The sequence below is a fragment of the Acanthaster planci genome, linkage group LG16 (assembly GCF_054643075.1).
Source record: "Acanthaster planci isolate LZ-2023a linkage group LG16, COTS_SCS, whole genome shotgun sequence".
Taxonomy (NCBI): Eukaryota; Metazoa; Echinodermata; class Asteroidea; order Valvatida; family Acanthasteridae; genus Acanthaster; species Acanthaster planci.
Genome location: NC_141792.1, coordinates 2,239,980 through 2,262,541, shown reverse-complemented (window position 1 = coordinate 2,262,541; position 22,562 = coordinate 2,239,980). Strand labels below are relative to the sequence as shown.

The 22,562-nt window shown below is 43.9% G+C and overlaps 1 protein-coding gene across 1 annotated transcript in view; it reads right to left on the bottom strand.

The window, feature by feature from the left end:
• Positions 1-22,562, bottom strand: part of LOC147796392 (ephrin type-B receptor 2-like) — a 62,628-nt gene that overhangs the window by 1,003 nt on the left and 39,063 nt on the right. The gene's annotated exons all lie outside the window — the stretch shown is intronic.

Sequence of the window (22,562 nt, the reverse complement as noted above, 5' to 3'; positions counted from 1 at the left end):
ACTGTTTGTGATAATGTCACTGTTTGTGATTATGCCACTGTTTATTATTATGTCACTGTCTGTGATTATGCCACTGTCTCTGATTATGCCACTGCTGTCATTGAGTGTAGGAATAAGGCCACAATACGACCCGTAACCTTCAAGTCACTCCCAATGCAGTAAACTTGTTAAGGGTCAACAATCCTCAGCCGGGGAACAATACAACGCAACCGAGTGATTATTTTTTCCATCCCCCCCCCACTCTTTAAAAATTGCCCAGTAATTTGAGCTCATAATTTGATAGAATATTCTAACGGCGGGTTTACCGATCATCCCGTGCAGCACGCACGAGGTGGGGGGGGGTGGTTGCGAGGCAAACAAATTGCATCAAGTTCGCCGGTTTGGTTTGCGCCGTCGTCGTACTCGGCCCTGGCAGGGCCGTCAGAGAGTTCAATGACAGAGCCCAATTATAGCTCATCCTTCTCTTCACGGCGTTAGAAACTGTCCAATGACCTTTTCACGTAATCTGCGGGGCTTACAGGTGTTTTTTTCGCACAGGTGTTTTTTGCTTTTTTTTCTGTTCCCTGTGGATTTCCAGCGTGAATTATCTTCATCGATTGTGGTGATATTTTGATAGAAGCAAATGCCCTGTAATTGTTTGTTTGGCTTTTTTTTTTTGCCTATTTTGGCTCGTGGGAATCACCTGCTGGACAGGTCAAAGGTCAAAAGCTGTGGATCAATAAGCAAGCAACCGCAAGAAAGACTATCCAGTGCCCTGTCTCCAAAATCACTGCGACTTTGGAGACCTACTTTGTTGAGAGCCTATTGGAGAGTCATGTTTGGGACGCAGAAACAATCACTGCCAGATCTGATCAGAATCTATGATCTGATCGGATCTCTTTACCCTGATCTAACCACAGTCTGTAATTACTCCACTGCCAAACACACAACGCACTGCGTTATCACCTACCCGTTTTGAAATGTAGTGTCACATGAGCCGTTAACCACAGCAATGGAGATAAAAGCACTATTCCGTATCAGTTTCCCCAACTGTGCCAATTATGACTCCATTTGGCTCAATTTGGGAGGGGGGGGCACAGATCGGCCGGGATGAGTCACGGCAGGTCTCAATTATTGCAAATGAGAAACAATAGCTGTTTAATTAGCCTTAAGTGGTACCTGGTACAATCCGACACTTTCGTATTATCACCCCTTGCGATCACTCTCGGGGACAAGTGTATCAAACAAGAGGTAAAAAAAAAAAAAATGAAATTGGTTCCTACACAATGTGATACTTGTTTCTGGTCCCTCGGTGTCCGATTCCCAAAGGCCGCGCAACAACTCTAGGTTATGAAGGCTGCCTGTCCCTGCCGGCGTGTAAAACAAGCTAAACACTAATTAAACACCAACTGTCTTCCACTTTCTCTCTCCGCATCCCCCTCGGTCCATAACTCGGTTTTTTGGGTTTTTTTTCACCTTTCTTTTTCAGCTGGATATCACATGATCATTAATCAACTGACAAAAGAAATGGAGGGGGGGTACTTCTCAAAATGGTTCGTTTCTCTACCAACGTCCGGAGGGAGAGAGGGGTATTAGCTAGCCGGGATCCAAATCACCTCTATTGTATTGCGAGGGGGGAGAAGGGGAATCTCGGGTGAATGCGCCCCCTGGGGGGGTGGGAGATGGACGGATGTGCTGCCCCCCTTTAGGGCTCCCCCTAATAGGGTCGTGAGTAATTAGTAGAACAAGGGGCCCCAGACAGGTGGAATAGCAGGGCCGTTTGTTTTCAACCGTCGGGATGAGACACTACCCTGCCGGCTCCTCCGTCCCTAGGAGGGGCCCCGCTTCGCTAACGCATCTCCTTTCCCAAAAAATTTCTTGTCCCCGTTTCTCCAGAGTGGGCACTTTTCTTTTTCTTTCTCTTTTCTTCCTGGTTGTTATCTAGTCGGCTCGCCTAAACCGGGGGGAGAGCACGCACTGAGGAAAATGGAAAAGGTGAATAACCGGCCCCCTGCAAATGAAAAAAAGGGTGAGATGGGATTTCTGGGATGAAGACACACTTGCATATACGCGACAGCTTCAAGTATTATTGCAGTAAGTGATTTCCCGCACTATGAAAGTCAAATGGTACAAATTCAATCACAGAAATGCGAGGCGGGAAAGACGGAGTGGGGCCAAAGCAGTGTTGCAGTTGGCACTGTTGTTTTTGCATATAGATGGGGAAAAGCTGGAATACGCATGCTCATGGAAATGGAAATTGCCCGCTCTCAAAAAAAGTGATTTCACAATGACAACAGGCCTGGGGTATCGATTTCACACACCAACACGGCCAACTCCCGTGTCCCGTCCCGATCCGTGTTACATGTACTTTCTCTATATCGCAATGACAGATGGTGGCTTCTCTCTCTTGCTGTTTCCTTTCTGTTAAGTTCAATTCCAGCACATATTTATCCCAACTTCTCTTTATTCTGAAGGTCAACTGTAATTGATCTACCATGATTTGTGAATATAATTTGATGATGTTTAGTCACGCAAGGAAGTTCTGGAGTACTTTTAAAAGCCAAGACATAGGCGAATGCAGCAACATGCAGCCTTTACAAGCAGAACTCCCCACGGGTCTCAAGTTCCATTCATGCTCTAGTTATTTTCTTCTTCTCCTGCTTGTTCTTCTCTAGATCACACTCAGAGTCACATAAAATGACTTTGAGCCCATCAATATCCATAACTACTGCATACCTTCATTCCTTGGGCGTTCCGATTTTTAAAGGGATGATTTCCAACAGTAATTTGTGGGGAACTTTGTTTTCAATAACACAAAATTATCAAAACAAGACTTTTTTCCCCCGGTAATCCAAACTGAAAACAAAAAACGTTTGAAACATTTAATGTGAGATGACTCATCAAAGATTACTTTCCACAGGTGTTCATAAACTGACACTGGCGGTTCAACATCTATAAATTACATCCACTGAATGAGCAATACCTTTGTAATGAGGCAGCAGGTAACCACACAGGCGTCATGGGGGGGGAGGCTTTGTTTTAATGGAAGACATGTACACTGTGGTCAAGACTTTTATGATGGTGCTGCAATAAGGGCATGCAAACAGTTCCTTTGTGTCAAATTGGGATGCCTGAAGGACAGTAATCATGAATCAATCCCTTCAACGTTTTTTTTTGGGGGGGTAGGGCAGAGATGAAAGTGCCCAGGCCTCTGGCCGTCACATGTTGGGGGGGGGACATGGAGGAAAGAATTACATGTACAAAGATCAGAAAGGTTGTGACTATTTATATACAGTGTGACAGGTTGTGTAATCAATCATGTCCGAGGTTGAGTGGCAGGTCACGGTGTTAGGAGTGTCCACCCTGCGAATATTCCTTCGTACCTTGGTGTGCATCCCGACATTCAACGATCAGATCAACATCAATCGTAATCACAAGATTGCTTAATACATCATGGACCTTCTGAGACCGTTGATTAATCAGTCATTTCTAAAGTGGCCTTTTCTTTTCCCCCGTTCAATTTGTTTCTAGTTTGACAGGCCAGTTTATACCTTTTGAGATATCACAAATCAGCACGACACTGTTTACTCCGGGGCAAACATATCTATTTATGAAAAAGAAAATGTGCAATTGGCATGTTGACGGAAAAATATTGCCAGGGAGCGGTCGTATCAATTTATGACTCTCCGTCGTCAAGTGAAAGTGAATAATGACCCCATTGCCCACTCTCAGGGGCTGGGCGTTTTAATCAAATGAAATAGATTCAAATTAATAAAAATTCGAGTAGCTGCTATGAAAATACAGCCACGGTATCACTGACTAAAGGCCTGCTCTATTTAAAACTGGTTGGCTTCAAATTCATCGACCAGTACCACAATAACCTCTTCTGACCGGCGCATTACACATTTTGACTCACAATACAGGAAAACAATATGACCTCTCCAAAAAGAAAAAAAAAATGACCAACATCTGAAGCATTCCAGGCATTTTGCAAGCAGCAGGGCCAGCTGGCCGGGAACAAAGTGAGAAATCCAACCCAAAACAAGGCAATTAAAGAGCTCCTGCCAAAAAAAAATTTACAAAAAATCAGGCAGGGACAACTCTGGAATTTGATCTCCAATATTTTCACAGCTCTAGACCCAGTGATTCAGATAGGGGCAATCGGATTAAAGGGAGGTTGCGTTTGGCCAGCTGCCTGCGCAAACATACACCTGGAGTTCTGGAGACAGCATGCAATGTACATGTACATATCCACCCAGAGCACCAATCCCGCAGTAAATCGTTTCTTCATACATGCATAGTGTTCATTAATTACATTATTGTTCATCAAACAACCAAAACGAGACGGGACACTTCAGTAACAACTCACACAGCATACTGAGTGGTGCTCTTTTTTCAAAAAATGGAGTTCAGGCTTTTTCTGATAAAGGTGTCAGTGTGTGCTAACTTTCTGTTTTCTGTCGGTTTTCTGATCATGTCAAACAGCCCGGAGGTGCATGTAGATGCAAGTTAAATATTTGAATGATCTTACATTTCTCATTTCATTATTTCTCTATTCAGTACATTCTGGGGGGGGGGTTTATGTACATGTAATTAATTTATGACTCAAGTAATTGGCAATCTCCCCTGATTTAAGTCACAGTACCACTTCTTCAACCCAATAAGCCTTTTGCGAGTTAACTTTGACCCAAATCTGGTACACTGAGTTCTTTAAATTCGCGTGAACATAACAACTTTAATTCTCCATACTAAAACCACTGTTGCTATACCTCGTGATTCGGGGCAAGCTTTTGCATCACAATGTACATAAGAGACGTCTTGCAATAATACACTATTCTCAATGATAAGAAGGGCTTAAAGGAACCAGTCCATTCCAGAGATGATGGCTGCTATGCAAAAGCTTGCCTCGAATCACGAGGTATAGCAACAGTGTCGTTAGTCTGGGGAATTCAAATCGTTATGTTTATGCGCAATCAGATAACACAGGGTACCAGATTTTCAGTGATGGAAATAGCTGGATTCGCTTCACCAAATGCGATACAAACATGAAACTGATGTGCAATTTAGGCGAATGGAAATTTCTTTTAAAATCATGTCTGTGCGGCGAGCTCGCGCCGCAGATCGGAAACCGGCCAGACTGCTGATCAGTGCAATTTGTAGTGATGTCCATGACCCATTTCCCTTTACTCGTTACTTTTCTTGTCTAATATTTTACGAAGTCACCAGGTTTAAGTCACCAACCGATCTAGGTCAAATGCGAAACATCTCTTTGCTGACGGCAGGTTTTTGGTTTATTCTCCCCTTGATTCTGTAAACAAATTATTTCTCCACCCAATTTTTGGCCAGAGCCATACCCAACAACCATGCTAAACTGTGTACCATAGTATAACAGTACTGAATAAGGCCCATTTAGCTTTTGCTAGTCAATTTCATCATAATGCTAATCAAATGACAATAGGATTATCAAATTTGCTAATCAAGTTTTATTTTCTTATTTCTATCACTGATTTAATTCAAATTTAACTCACACATGGCTTATTGTTAACATTTTTTTAATATCTTCATACACGCACAGGCCTACTAGAAGCAAACGCAGAACTTACAGTGTTTGGGGTTTAATGTGAGGTTGCACAAGATTTTACATGGTTTTGGGGGGTACCTCAGGATAAAACCAAGAGACGCTGCCAGTTGTTTGCATGCCCTTAACGCCAACTAACTTCAGGCCATGTGAATATAAAATCAGTTTCTTTTTAATACTGTATCTTTTGTTGAGGACTGAGGCCCCCAAACGCAAGAGGGCTCAGGTCTCGGGCGATGGCTCATCAGCGGGAATCCGCAACAAGACCATCTCTTTAAGAAGCACCGATCAGGCTCTGTGGATCAATACGCAACTGCACCGCCGGACCCCAGCCCCAGCGTGGGGAGGGGGGGGCCCGGGCATTGTATATATGTATCGTGACTCATGCATGGAGGAGTTTGTCCAGCGTCTATCAATATTATTTCTGGGACTCCACGGCCGGTACACTGTCCCACGGACCAGAGAGGACAGGGAGAGGAGACAAGACGGCAATGTGAGCAACATGTATCAACAGGCACTGCCGTGCGATATGAGGGACAATGTCGATGATGGATTAGATATGCTTGACAGTCTTCATTTTCCCCATGTGGTTTTCTTTTCCCGTTATAGGCTTAAAGCTCGAACCCACACATATTACTAAATCATTTCATCCGACTTGTTTTCCAACTCGCTATCATTTGACTTCATTCTTTTTGAAGCCTTGAGCAATTTCCATTTCCAGTTTAAGAAAACAAATGTTGAAAGTTCCTAGTGAGTAACATATTATTGCATCACACGTCACAGAGTGCTTTAACCTTTTTAAGTGCAATGTTAACTTCGAAAAAAAAAGACGCTACGAGCATATTTTCTGACGAAAGCTATTTACCCTGTGGCAGGCAATGAATAAACTGCATTTGGCTTGACGTGTGATAAGTTTGGTGTGCTTGAATTCAGAATGTCATCCCGACACTCACATCGGATACATCTCACGAGTAATCTCCCCATCAACCAAAAACGACATCGCATCTGGAGCCCCCTCTCTCTCTCTCCGGTCATGGCGGGGATTCCGATCAATTCCTGGGGAAGTTGTGGAGGAGGGGGTACAGGAGGGGGCAATCTGTAACTAACTTGCCCAATTCGTCACGGTGATCTGAGGTGTTTTTCAAGGAGATTCCCGCACGAGGGAGGTTTGGACCAAGCGAGGTGTTCTTTTTTTTTCCTTTGTGTGGAAGATAAGTCAGCAGTGATGGCAGAGGAAGCAGTCAAGTCATTTGTCCTAGGTCTTTACAAAGCAATTAAATTGTGGATTTTTTTGGGGGGGAGGGGCAGTCGAGTGAGCAACATGTACACATCCACGTGTGTTGAGAGTATGTGTCTTCAAACTGTGAACGGCCCGGATGTGAGTTTCCCACCAAAATGGGAAGGTGTTTAAGAGTGGATGTGAAATTGAACCTAGAATGTGATTCTGGCAGGGATTATCCAAAAATCACATCCAAGCCAGAAATCACGTCCGGGATTACGTTGTCCCAAGTCTAACCCACGATGTAATTTGGGACGTTCCCGGATGTGATTTTGGTGGTGCAGGTGTGACACTTACCAAATCACAGCCAGGCGAGTCGCCATTCCATTTGGGTTGGAGAAATCGCATCCAGGCCGTTCACAGTGATCACAGTGTTCAAAGCTTTCAAATGTTATTTTCTAAACTAACCACAAAAAACGGGCACTCACCATAGCAAGGGGGAATGCGACAAGATTATTGCTTTCAAGGAGAAAATGTTGCAAATATCCCCAATTTCCTCACTAGATAAATGATAGTCCACATTAGGAAGACCGAAACAACACCTGAGAATCAAACTTCTGTTTTCTTTATATGTCCGTTTATTCTTCTGCTACTATAAACAAACTTTAACAATTGGCCACACAATATGAATATGTTCACATCATCTTTGGTTACAACCATTTTTCGTTATAAACTCAGGCAATCTACCACAAGCAAAAGGTGTAAAATGTACTACTGACTTACAGGAGTGATTTTTCTCGAAATTTGGTTTTGTCTGCCCTCTGAATTATTTATGCTGAAGAAAGGAGGCAAATATCACGCACCCAATTATTAGCAACTGTCACCGGGTTTAACAAACCTGGAATTCAAGCCGAGACAAGACCTGTTAAACACTGGACTCCCGAGAGCCCAAAATACAGCAGTGAAGTGTTCCACTCAAACTGTACAGAAAAAGGTCTTAATAAATCGAAGAAAAACTGGCTATTTGTCCAGTCAACAATTACTGTGCAAATTGGAGCCAGCGCGAGATGACACTCATTAAAGCGAGCTGTCAGGAGCGGCTCACACAAGATATGCTGGAATTTGTTGCGGCGAAGGGAAACGACAGGCTTCGGATAAAGGCGGTCATCGACCTTGCCTCGTTTGCATGGAGAGTGGCGGGAATCTATACAAATTTAATAACGGCTTGCTTGGTTGCTTGCTAGCTAGCTAGCAGCAGAGGGGAAAGTCATCGTTCCATAATCCCAACCGACCACATGAATTTTTGGGGGGGAGAGGGGGCAAGGCGGATTTACACACAGCTCTAAAATGTTCCGTTTCTGTACATCTTTTTCTTTTTTTTTCTTCTAATCCTTGTCAACTGTTGCAGAGTGATGATTCACTGCTGCCGTTGCGTTATCCAAGTTAGCATTAATATCCGGCAAACAGAATCTCTCTTTGCCATTCACTGGTTACGTTGCACTTGTTTGCCACGCATCGCCACGGATTTACTTATGGTATCTTTCTCGGGGCCGTTTACCAGTACCCAATTTCTTCTCCCGTCTCAGGCTTCGTCTCCGAAACCAATGCCCATTGCCGGCCTGAAGGGTTTAACTTAAATTGAAATTACTGTTATGTTTGGCTCTTTTTCATCTCACTTGATGTTTTGTGGCACTATCAGACTTACTATCGCACTTACAACTTTAAAGTCGGGTCAGTAAAATACAGTTGAAGCCTGAGACGGAGCCCAAGCCCGGTATCAGAAAATGACCCAGGTGTTAGCCTGAATGGAGAAATCACACTTGCTTTCAATTTGAATAACTAGCGTCCCACTGCAGCCACTGTACACATGTCATAAGTTGCTTGTTTGTGTCGTCTCGGGTAAGAACATGTACCAGGGTATGGTCTTTTGAACTTGTCAACACACTAACACACTTGATTCAATCTACAGCACTCCTGTGAAAGCATACGGCAAAGCCTTACCAACTTTTCATCATTCGGGTGTGTAAAATTGCTGGATATAAAATAACACATGAAAAGTAATGTTTCACACTGTGCTACCGCAATGAAAGTCAGCAACTTGTGACATGACTGCTAAGATGTTTACGTTCAGATCGTGTTTCCATTCACTTACGAGAAATTACCACAAGTCCTTCTGCTCACAACAAAACTGAAAGTACATGGAGGTATTAAGTAAGTTTCTTGTCGTCTGTGGTTTACCCCATGTCAGATTGCACCTGGAGCCGATTGGGCTCACGCTGGGCTCCGACATGGCCAACTTGTGTCCTCCCTTGCGCCTGCCGACCCTAGCCCCTGCCGGTCGCCCAGTTGGAGCACAACACCGGGCACGGCGAGACGGCATTCCCTCACGAGCACGCACACCGTGCAAGAAAAAAAAAAAAAGAGAGCCCTGCGAAGCACAAGAGTTCACTGCACCCCTTGTTGACACGGGCCATCCCATGACTCTCAACTTGGGGATTTCTCACGTACATACATGTACATGTGAGTACAAACACAAAAACTGGGTGGGGAGTGGGTGCAAGCTGCAAAGAAAGCTGCTGTTTTCGTGGGGTCACAATGCCTTAATTCTTCACTGATTGGGGCGGTGGGGCTTCCAACCCCCCCCCCACAAAAATGTCTGTACTTTTGGATTTCTTGCTGATGCTCCGCAAGGCTTGTTTCTTGCTGTCCGACCTGCCAATCTCCCCAGCGGCATTTTCAATCACAAGTAATCATATTTTAAACATGGCGGACCACCCAAGCGAGCATATGGGACCCCGCTCAATCAAAGTACTGTCCGTGGTAGAAAAAGTTGAGAAGTACACATACATGTCAAGTTTGGCCACTTTCTCTTGTCCCCCAGACAGTCCACACTGATGGCGCACACATCTACCAGACCATCCGGGAGACCACTGAATGTTCTCAACATTTTTTGGCCAATTAAGAAGCATGTTACACAGGCTGCACAAACTGGGCCGGAATTTATCACTCGGTAATTTATGGGATGCCAGCCTGCTTCAAACACAAACAGGAAAAAAAACACAAGGACAAGCGCAGCCCGTAAATTTATTTCTCGGCTGCTTGATTAGGTCGGGGTCAGAGTTCAAACTCATCCAACATCTTTTTTTTTGGGGGGGGGGAAGAGAAGGAACTGGCCTGATGTTAACTGACAGGATGCCGATGGCATAGAGGCTATGTACATTCCCAGGATCGGGAGCCACTGCTCGCACGCAAACGTTTGTTTTATGGCGCGAAGGGTGAGTTGTTTTTTTTTTTCCCAAGAGGGGATGTGGCAGGGTTTCTGGAAGAGCGTATTTTATAATTGCTACTTCTGCCATCGTGGAATGATGATTATTGAGTGGAAACACACGCCCTCGCTACAGTCTCCTACCTCTTTCTCCTCTGGCAGCACTAATTACACGACAGACTGTAACTTTTTTTAAGTAAACATGTAGAGTAACATGCAAGGGTAACAATGTACACATTCGAGTCATCAACAGATTTTTATCAATTTCTCAGGAGCAGTTCTCTGGAAAGCTAAAATTGCATTTCTGACAGGCAAAGCTCACAAGCAAAATTTCTTAAAGGAAATGACTTACATGATTGTGAAACATACATGTACAACCAAATGACTACAATTCAACCAGGGTGCTGGCTTGTAGTTTTTAAAGTTTTCCCAAGGAATATTTCAGGTTGATATTAGATGTAACCATTCAGCCTACACTAGCCACTAGAAAGGGTCAACCATGTGAACATTCACATTGAAAATGAGGCAGCTGTTTCCTCCCCAAATAGCAGTTAGGGCTTAAATCGGACTGTCCCACTGCCTCCACGAGGGGGGAAGGACAGCCACGTCACGAGGGTGAATGACCACACTCCCCGATATATCAGGCTCGACAGGGGAAGAGACAACACCCCCTCTAGACATATTGCTGCAGCTGTCCAGGTATTAACCAGTCTCCGTGGGGACCCCAGCCAGACTGACCGAAGACTTTCTTTCACATGTACCTTTATTTTCTGGCAGGGAAGTTGGTTACAGTGGTGTCATAATTTGTCAGAAGGGATGTCCAGGGCTTTGGGGCATTGTTACGCTGGGCGGTAGTTTCATCAGAGCAAGAAGATGGATTAATGCTAACCTCAAGTTGGGAAAGTTTTCAAGCTGAGACACTCACAGATTTGTCTGTCAGGTATACATATGAACTTTGCCCTCAATGAACATGAATTGCTAAGAAAGAGGTTGAAGAATTTGTAGAAGAGCACAAGTACATGTAGAGTTGTTTACCTGGACATGGTTACAGTACACTGCAATTGAAACTTAACCCTGCAAAAATGATTTGGAAGAAATGTGTCAAGAATATTCACACTCACAGGCAAATTTCCCACTTGTGAAAAAAAAACAGCTGTGAAAATTTTTCCACTTGTGAAAAAAAAAAAGCTGAAACATTTTCCCACTGTGTAAAAAGGTGTGAACATTTTTCCCACTGGTGTAAAAAGATGTGGCAAATTTTTTCAACTTGTGAAATAAGTTGTGAATTTCTTTTTTTTTTGCAGAGGGGAAGAAAGTGTGAAAAATTTTCCCACTGGAGGGAAAAGTTTTCACAATTTGTGAACTGAATATTCATTTTCCCAGATGGCAAAAGTGTGAACATTTCCCCACCCTCCTTTGCGGTTAACTTTCAATTGCAATGTACTGTATATTGAACTTTATACAACTTGCAAAGGGAACATCATAGCAAGTTTCAGGTGACTGTCTCGGAACTTTTTAAAAACTGAAGGAACTTTAAGGCAGTTGTGTTGGGTACAGTTCTAGTGATTTACACAGTGCAGGAACATAATCTTTGGAACTGCATGATTGACTCTTTGGAACTTTTGCTGTCATAAAAATGATGAAGTGCTTTGGAACCGGTTGCGGAGCGAAGATAGATTTTTTTCCCCAACTGTGACATGTTTTTTACACCCTGGGTGGAAGGCTGATGACAGTTTATTTTGAAAGTTTGATTAGAATAGATTTTACCAGCTTTTTGACTCAAGTAGCACCAATTGACTGTATTCATGTGTCAGCTTCATTGAATTGAAAAAGGACAGGTGATGACTTTTCATTTTCAGAACCTGGGAGTAAGATAACAGCCAAAAAATAAATTATTATTACAAATTAATGCCAGAGTACATTTAGAATGATTACAAATTACACTTAAAAACTGAAAGTGAGGTTTGGAAGCCCAAATAGTCTGGCACCACCCCTTTCGAGATATTACACTGAATACGATGGATTCAGGGAACACAATCAAAAATGGCCTCCCCGTGAATGTGGGTTTTTTTATGGTCAGGGAAAGAGGATTAGGAGGTGTCAAAGTAGCAATCTTACTTTTTCTGCCCAAGAGGATAGAATCGACTTAGTTGGAAATCGTAAACTGCAAAGGACAACGTGACTTCTTGCAAGACTCCGAGTGAGGCAGAAAATGGTTATTTCTGTCAGCCAAACGGCGAGTCCAAAACATAAAAAGTAGTACACGTAGTTGCTGAGGAATCTCGTAGGTGTCGACAACAGATTAAAGTATCCCTCCACGGGTTGTTGTGCATCAGGTTGGGTTGTGATACTTTAGGGGTCGCTGGTACAGAATGTTTTTTTCCCCTTAGGTTTTTGTGCAGCAGCATGGGCCTAGACATAATCTAAAGTGACAGATCTGTGCTAGTCGTTATCACAGGGCAATGGGGGGGGGACTTTGTCGCCGTCCTCAGAAATGTTCTGCTGCTTTTTTTTTTTTATACTGTCCAGTCGGAGCAGTCCCGGCGATTTCTTCGGGGAAAGGGAGCAATCACTCCGGATGAGGAATTGGGAAACAGTTGCGCTAATGGAAGGAGGGGGGAGGCAGGGGATGGAAGATTCTTTTCCCTGGTCTGGACGAGGCTGGACGTTAAGTAATATGGATGGGCTACGGGAGCGAGCGACGCTAAATGGCCCATTTGAACATCAGCACGTCCAAAGTTCCTGACAAATTTTCACTCGATAACCACTGATTCTTGCATTAGCCTTCGGATTGCAGACTTGCACCGCACGAGAGCAGTTCTGGGACCGGTTATTACCGGTCACGTCTGAGCAACACACATGCATGATTGGCAAGAAGAGTTTTCCCAGCTTTCTTCCCTTTAAAAATCCCGACTTTTTCAAAAAAATACGACAATAAAATGCAACGAATGACAGGCCGCAATGCCCCACCAAAAGTGCTTTGGCCATCTAATACATGCACACAAAGCAAAAACAGCAGTAAGTCTTAAAATTGATCAGTCAATCAGAGACCAGCAGAAAAAAATGTAAAAACTTGTCTCACTCTCTAATCACACTGAAGCAGTAAAGGAAGAAACAAAACCGGCTAGAATATTGATTGATGAAGAGTACACGTAAGGTCTAATGTATAATATTGTATCAATGCCATGCATGGATTGCACAATCCCCCTTGCAACAGGCAAACCAACTCTTGGTCAATCAACTGGTGAAATTTCTAATTCTTCTAGGCATTTGTGTCATCAAACAGTCAGGGAATTACATGTACATGTGCTGCCAACTTTAAATAAAAAAGTCGGAATGGAAAAAAAAAATCTTTCAACATCTCCCTCGGTAACTGGAGGAGCCAAACGCATTACCAGGCTGACAAGAATCTAGGCAAACTGAGAAATCATGATTACCACTTCGCGAGTGCTTTAGGGGGTCAGTCCGCGACTGCCGAGCGCGAGAAGAAGAAAGGCCCCCGCACGGCCCGACATCATGAACTTCACAGCACGGGAATATTCTCTCGGCTCTCTTGACTATGTGCAAGCAAGCGTCTGCCGCTCAGAGCTAATTTGGGGACGTTCCAAAGAAACGGGCAGCCGGGGATGATTAGAGAGAAATAGATTGGCCCCGTCCGAGCGCGGACCTTTCAGCGCTCACTGCAAGAGCGTGCAGTTAATCATTTGGAGGCTGGTGCACAGGCAGAGAAACGAGTTGCGGATGGGGGGGCCATGTTCGGCGTATCGCTGGCTTGTGACCCCAGTTATGGAAAGACGGGGACTGGAATGGGTTAGAACAAGCTGGGTAGTCAGACCGTGATTACGAGGCCATCTAGGGTGTGAAGATAAGTAAGATTGAATTGGGGATCCTTCATGAAAGGGGATTTCGGCAGGCAGCGCCCAACAGATATGTTTTTTTTCCCGGTACCTGCAAGCTCTTTGTAGCAACTGGCCACCAGAGTAAGCCTATAATACTGTCTGATCGAGACAAGACCATTCGCATATTTTTCCCCATGCTGGAGAAAAAAACGTCAACAGGCTCAAACACTGTGTACATGTAACAATATTCTAACAACTTTCCAAGTCCAACACTATTAAAAAAAATGCAAAGGAAGGAGATATATATGCATCCATACGTATGAAGCCAAACCACGGTGGTTGTGTTTGTATTGTGTATGCCCAATGTATATTAGACTCACGTTGCAGCCATTCATCGGTACATCAACAGTAAAAACACCGTCAACCTGTGTGAATTGCGGTAGTCAAGCGGTTACAACATAATGGTTTGTCATGCATGGGGTGTGGGTTCGAATCCCAGGTCGAAATTGTGGGCAGGGAGGTTTTTTAAAGGAAAATAAAGCCCAAATGTTACAGGAGCCTAATTTCACACATTTCACACGTGAAGTTTTTATGGTTGGTTGAACATCTAGATGTCTTGGGTTGTGAACCGTGGTTTGGCTTCATTCTTCGTTTGTTTCAGTCTCCGACAATGGAGGGGCCATTTGTTGTTCAGACTTCTGTAATAAAGTTTCTGTTCTTTCCTAGCTTGGTCTGAACAGAAAACACCAGCTGTGTCCTTGCAATCTGTAACAAATGGAGGCAATGACACAAAGAATGTGGGTCAAACCCACAGAGGGGTAATATAATAATGCCGCTGACCCAAAACATAAGACCTCGCTGCCCGATCCCCATATTGGATGTTACATGTTACCGTGCCATTTGTACCCTAGGGGTGCACTGAACCAATTCAAGCTCCATTGAAAATTGTGTAAAATCAACCAAGTTTGGAGCCCCATGGCAGGCAACTGAGGTCCCTGAGGCCTCTCAAACAAAAAACAATGTGTTGTTTGGTCCTTCAGATTTCATTTGATTTTCAATTTTTAGCAGGTTAACCGATGAATTTTTTATTATCCGCCCAAAACAAACTCACCCCCCAAAAAAGTGAATGTTGCCAAGCCCTCCCAGCAGCCATTTTTCAAATGACATCCCTCACCTTCCGCGGGCTCTTCTGACTAATTTTCAATCCCATTTTTGTCAGCTTTGCCCCCACATAGGTGCCCCTGAATCTACAGAGATGATCCTGGGCCATACTGACATAATCCCACCATTTCTTGGCCCTAACAGACCCCTCTTTTCGAAACAATCTCGGGGAGGGGGGAACTTGTTGTGCGCCTCAGCCTGGCGCAGAATTTTCCTCGAATTGGGACACCGCACCCGTAGGCACCACAGGTAAAGCATTACGCTTCCCACACAATGTGACCAAACGAGACTCTAGATGTCTTTTTAATAACTTCTGTTTAGCACGCAGTTTGCATTAAAAAAGAGCAACCTGAGCTCTCTAGTCTGAAGCACTGCTAAGGTTGGCATCCGTGTCCGTGCTGAGGATTCTCGTGGTACAAGATTCTGTCCGACAGAAAAGTGACTTTGGCGACTTGTGACTCATTTTGTCAGGTAGCAGGGGTCAGGTAGGTGAAAGACACTTTAACATGAAGAGAGGCGGGATCACATTTCCACTCAGTCCAATTTGGGTTTGAAATCTGCAAATGAAACTTTTTTTGCACCACCGTCGATTAATATGAAGACCACTCTTTTGGGGGGGAGTGATCAAAAAACAGAATTCAAACTGAGGCACGATTCATACAGCATTAAGGTCCCTTTAACTCGTCTGGTTCCCTTGGGGGCCAACAAATTCCACTGTGTTGCTGCCGTTTGACTTTCAGAAATCATTCAGTAATGGTCTAATCAATCTAACTTGGCCGCTGCCGGGCACATACCTCTTCTTTTTTATTATTATTTCCCAAACCCGGGCTACTGGCTGCCAGGCACGGAGCCGGGATAGAATCCCACTCACCCGAAGTCAACAACAAGATGTCCGAAAGGCTTTGATTTGGCAATTAGCATTGTACAAGGGTACAGTGCTGGGTGCAAGGTGATGGTAACATTCGGACACGGTGCGTGAGTGTTGACCACGTACTGGAGGCATTCCTGGGTCATGTCCCTGTCAAAGTTCAGCTGTGTTGGTTACATTTTACACATTTCATTTTAAGAAATGCCCAAACTAGAGTACCATGCAGTTATTTCTGTTCTTTGATATTTTCTCAGCCACACTGGACACGATTCATTACTACTATGTCTATTCGACTGGTCATCAGCCAAACATGCACACGCAGGGGAGACTCTGTTCTTGAAAATAAAAAAAAAATGGCTCTGGCACAAACGAGACACTGTAAAACTCTGCAGTACTGACATCCTTGATTGGATGGGTTCTAATATAATATGAATATTCTGCTACATTATGTGTATCTCGCCAATTAAAGATATCCCATCCATCAGGAGGGGTTGGGAGGGGCGTTGAACAGCTGTGGGGGGGGGGAGTTGAGCCCAACGGTGAGCCATCCAGGAAATTTCTCTACTCTAGCTCATCGACAATTTCTCAAAATGCTGTGAGCGTGATGAATTCCATGGACAACCTGCGCAAGGAACTCTGCCAGAAAATCTCGAACGTTGGTTAGGTATTGAGAGGATGGAGGACTTGCTCAAAAACCTGAAGATATCATCCATCACCACATGGGACAAAATTTACAGCTCCATCCCCCGAATGTTTCCTGTCAACTTGGCCCAGGATAATCACATTAATCAATAGGAATTAGCCCATCACCTGGACACAAATTGCTTTCCAAATAATCAAAATTTGATAAATCTACGCTGGGCTCGAATCGGATATCATACATGTATGTATTGCGTGCCCTTCTCTTCCCAGACCGCGGCGCATTATTCGAAAATTGAACAAACAGGAGAGTCGTTTTCAAATTCACCCACAACTTTTTTCCATACGGTCCCTCTAGACCACAGTGCATTGGCGAGGGTCATAACTCCAGCATAACTGCCTTCGGGGCCCGGCAAGACCATTTCAGAACCGCTTATTTGTGTAAGTACACAGATGAGAAATCCAAGAGGAATTTCCGCATCTGGTTCCACGGTCCACATATCAGATATGGTTTGTTTTTTCCCCCCAAAGACTGTTATTTTTTGGTCTTCTTTTTTTTGTGGTAGTCAAGCAGAAATGGACCAAGAGCTGGTAAGAGAGGACACGTACATGTACATGTAGGCTCTCACCGTGGGCCAATGGAGTCACACTTGAAATAAATCATTTTGAAACGGTACAAAGAAAACGTCAACCACAAAAATAACCCCGAGCTTTGAGCGCAGTGTAAATTCCGTAGAATCTTGTTCCACGGACCATGCATGGGTTCAGAGATTGGCACTGTGACAATCAGTAATATGTAAAGAATTTTTTGAGCGAGCCCGCATGCATCATGACAGAGTCTGCAGAAAAGCGGAAGTGATTGACATGTGTAATGGTCATTACATGAATCAAACACAGCAACAAAAGCAGAAAACTAGGCCCAAGTACATTATAAGACCTGAACAAACTGAGTTGAAGAATTTGCATACAATTAATTTGCGCGTTTTTAGGACAAAAGTGTTCACAGGCAGGCCTGCTTTATAAATATAAATCCCCCTAAGACTACACAGGTTGTACCGTCTGCTGCGCCCATATTAATGTCTCTGTTGACCCGCTCTTCTGTAAAATCAACATTAACAGCTCATCTTCTCCCGGACAAGATCTGCTACAAAAGGAGGATCGGCAAAATTCTTCTTAAAAAAAATGCCTGGAATCTTTCTGCAGCTGCAAATAAGGACGCACACCATTCAGTAGAACCATGGACTGCCTGGATTGATTTTTTCCGATCTATTATTTTAGCTGCAATCCCTTCAAGGTAGCCTTTATCATTGGTTTTTATCAGAGAGGGAGGTCACATGGGCCACTGAAATACTGCCTGCACCCACCCCCCCATCCCATCCCCCCCCACACAAAGCAAAAAAACTCTTAATCTAAATCTGTAATGACATATTAATGACAGGCGAAAATATGCTTGGAATTTGTTGTCGGAACCCCCCCAAAAAAATTGGCTCTGCGGAGCGGGTTAGGATAATGGGCAGTATCTGGTTTTTGCTTGGGCTTTTATACATGTATACATGTACATGTATACATTGTACTTGATGTGCATACTGATGACTGGTTTCAGGGCCTAATTGAAGCTCGGAAGGTTTGGGGGAGGGATTTGGGGTTTTTGTGGGAGTGGGAAGCTTGCTCTCAGACTGTCTGTGGCCAGACAGAATGTGAGGTGAGGACCCTAACACAGCACCCTGGGTCAACCGAGCCGCTAGTTTTATGCAATTGTGGCTCCACTGTCTGGTCTCAAATTGACCGTGTAGGATTGCAGAGGTTTGAATGGCCGGGTGGGAATCTGTTGGGGGGAGTTTTCAAACTCAGAGACTGGGCTGAAAGAGTTTTCAAACTCAGAGACTGGGCTGAAAGAGTTTTCAAACTCAGAGACTGGGCTGAAAGAGTTTTCAAACTCAGAGACTGGGCTGAAAGAGTTTTCAAACTCAGAGACTGGGCTGAAAGAGTTTTCCAAACTGTGACTTGATTCCGAGCCGCAAGCTGGAGAAAAATTGCCACACTTCAAGTCCTTTGGGTAGAGAGCTGGAATCGAACAGTTTTGAGAGATTTTTGTCAAAAAATGCAAAGGAACTTCAAAGTGGCAACACACGTGAGATAATTCATGGGAAAGTAACGGAGATGTGGGGGGGGGGATCTCGGGAGGTCTGTAAAGTTTAGGAAAAACCTTCTGTGGTATATGCAGTGCAGCTGACCTTGCTACATGGCCGTAATCCCACCTGACACAGCTCTGACAGGCACATGAAAATTATCAGCATTGTTATCAGCCACATTTAAGCTCTCTTCCTAGCCCAAGCCATACCTGAAATATTTACCGTTCACCACAGCAAACTCCATCACAACATGGACAAGCCTATCTCTGGCTATCATCTAGGGATTAGGGCTTACTAGACCACCAAGGAAACTTTATCTCTGGCAGGGGACCCCACCAGATGCTTCACTATCTTAAGCTCATGGATTACCGCTTCCAAACAAGCAGAAAACACAAACACGGTATGTTTTAATGATGATGAATGATGTTCTCAGGGTATGAGATATGTATTTAACATCTCAGCGCTTTTAGGGTTTAACCAGACTTGAGCCAAAAATAAGTACGCAAAGTGGACTTGTGCACGAAATGCCAAAACAAAAGAACTGGCCGTTTTAAATAGCTGGTGAGTCTCGGTGTGGCATGTACCAGGATCAACCAATCACACGTGAGCTTGGCCATCATCGTCTTCATCGATACATGTATATCTAGAGCAACTACCAATCACAGCTGGCCAGTCAAATGAGGAAATAATGCATGCAAACTCTACATACACCATCATCACTGGCGCTTGTATCTTTCAATCAAAACCACAATGGCTGTCGACCTGATCAAAACTGGCCAATCAGGTTAGAGATTCAAAACCATGCAACACACAATACCCAATCACAAGATTTCAAAGAATCACAAGGCATAAAAAAAAGATAGACCAAACCCTCATGCATTCAACAGCCTGAGAAGTGCCAAAAAAAATCCAAGCTGCTAGTTCAGTGTCATAATAATTACAGGGGTGGCTGTAAATCTGTCGGGAGTATGGGTGTACACATGTACCCCCTCTGATTGGAAAGGGTCTGCTGCAGCCCAATGGCCCAAATCATGCAGTTATGGGCAGGCCGCATAAATCACCTTCCAATTGGAACACTTCCTAGACAAAGAACATGGCCCGAGACTTGCACCAGTCCATCCACCGTCGCAGTCACTGTGAGCATCTCCTCGTGATTTTTGGGGTCATGTTGGCAAGTATGAGTGCATCGTCCAAGTTATCGGGTTCAGCACAATCAGGCGACACTTCTCAATTCAAATCTGAACGGAAACAAGGACCAGACTGGATTTTGTTCCAGTTCCAGTTCCAGTTCCAGACTGTTGTTTTGGAGGGACTGGTGCCAGTCTCAGGGCCAGGGCTGGTTTGAGACAGAGTAGGATGGATTACCTAATGTAGCATTATTGGATGGGATTGACAGATAAATCCCAGGCGCACACAACTCCCCAATTAATGAAGCATGGCCTTAAAGGGGCACGCAGCAGCCACTGCGACAAACAAAGACCCGGGCCAGTATGGTGGGGGGGGCACAGTCCCCGCACTTCCTCTTCAATGGAAGATCACCATTTCAGAGGGATGTTTAGCAGAGCATCCCCCAACCAGTGGACTCCCACAGGCACAACTGCTAGTACATGTACCAATGGGGATCACAAATATCGTCCACTTCTGCAACTGACAAGGGCACATATTGTGAGGATGTACTTAGCTTCAAAAGGACTCCATCAACTTACTTTTAACATTACAGCTGTTTAAGAAATTTATACACAACAGCAAGTATGATAAATTGGGGTGCAAGTCATATAATTACAGTAAGTGTTTTTGAGTATGCACTCTCATTGCAATAGGGGTCTCGCAGTCAGAGACCTTGTCATCTGCTGGGTAAATTGTACTGACAGACTTGTATTGAGCGGTCTACTGTTTTTCTTAACCAAAAAAAAAAAAAGGCTGAGAAAGCCTGACCCAGTTCTGGTGAATCTGGGAACGTTGGACAGCTGAGTGACTGCAAGTTCTAACAAAATAAACTGTACCCAGGGTAAAAAAAAACACACCCATTAAGCTGTCAAGGAAATGTTTTAGGGTGTAAAAACTTGGGAATCGGATACAAGATTAAGTACATTTCTCAACACCCATTTGTAAATGGTCAGTTGCATTCCCTTTCGCCCGGTTTCTTTCGTTTAAACTCTGTATTTCTATTGCCAAATTTCAGTGTTTTAGAGTACTGTTCACTGGAAAATCATCTTTCAACTTGCTAAAAAATTACTCCTTTTCTGAGCATGCCATCCCCTAGGAGTTTCACAGGCAGTAAGCATTTTTTTTTTTCATTTTGAGCGCAAAAAAAGTAAAAAAAGGAAATTTAAACAATTCCAACGAGGATTCTTTGTGTAACATATTCACAGACAGACTCCGCACACTCTGCTCGTGCAAGATTTATGTGAATACACTTTTGGACAGAAGACGTCAAAAAATTATGACCTTCGATATGCAGGAACAACTCAGAAATGGTTCCGCTCGCTGGCTGGTAATAACGACACCGACACTGCTCCATTCTGCCACAATCACAGTTCTGCAGGGAAAGGGTTCTCGACGAGTCAAAAGGGACTCATTTCCGAACAAAGACACCACGGTGTGCTTCAAAACGGCTCCACACAGACACCGCACTCGAGAGAAAAAAAAGGAAAAAAAGGGAAAAAGAGGAGGGCAACTACAAAAGAGATAGGCATCTGTTGAAAAGACTGAAGGAATGAATAGTCCTTTCTGACTGCTACAAAAGAAACACAACACGGTCTACAGAGAGGGAAAAAGGACGAGGGGTGTTTTGGAAGAGGTGACGCTCACGGCACTGCTATTTACCACCACGGCGATTCAATGGGGTGGATACACATGGGCGACCATGTCTGAACCTTCAGGTGTCCGACCAGAGAATTTCCTATTGTATGTGGAGAAAAGTATTGTATTCCTCTACGCTCGATTTCTTCTTTTTTTCTGTCACGTCCCCCCGGCGATATATGCTGGGCCGCTAGCTGTGTCTGCACAATGTATCGATTCGAGATCTTTGCCATTTCGCCCTCCATTCACAAAAGATAGTCTTCAAACCATTCTGTCCACATTCAAATGCACAAATCTTTCAGATGTAAACAAATCTTCTTCCCAGGTTCAACTCTTCTGCAACAGATTCTGGTGGTTATACAAATGTAAAACTCTTCCCCGTTCGGCCACATCTTTGTTTCGCGCCCATTTGAACAAAGCATTAATTTCCATATCCTCAAGTAAAACACAACTCACTGAGTTGAATACTGTATCATTTGTCATCTATCTGGTCTTTTTTTCTCAATCAACTCCGATGCTGCAACATATTAACATATGTACAGTTCAGTCCGATTCTCCAACATACATGCATGTGTACAGTTCACTCTCTGAGTTCATGCTCGTGAGGATGTAAATCTGTCAGTTCATATACATATTCATGTAAGCCATCTTCTCCTACACACAGAAACAGCCTGCTATAATTCACATTCACAACTGAAATCCAGACACAAGTGGATGTTGTCTCGTGTTTGCATTACGCACAGATGACTTGGTTTAACAAGTCACTCTCTTGTCTGCCCCTGCGCCAGCCCCATTGTGTGCCCCCTGTTTGTCTTGCTCAAACTGCCCCTGTCGATATTTCTGATCCACTCGCTCGTCAACCGTCCGGAGAAAGGAAATCCATACCGGGGCCTTTCTGGGCTTTGTGAGGTTATGTAACACTCATCTTACTCAGCCATGCTGCGGTATTTTTCTTTTTCAAAGACAACTGTCAATGCAAATTAGATTGTGCTAATCTCTGTTTGTTGTTTGTAATTGGAATGAGGTTAACTGTGTAAAAGCATATGGTTTAAGCAGTAGTTTCATATGTTGTGATAAGTC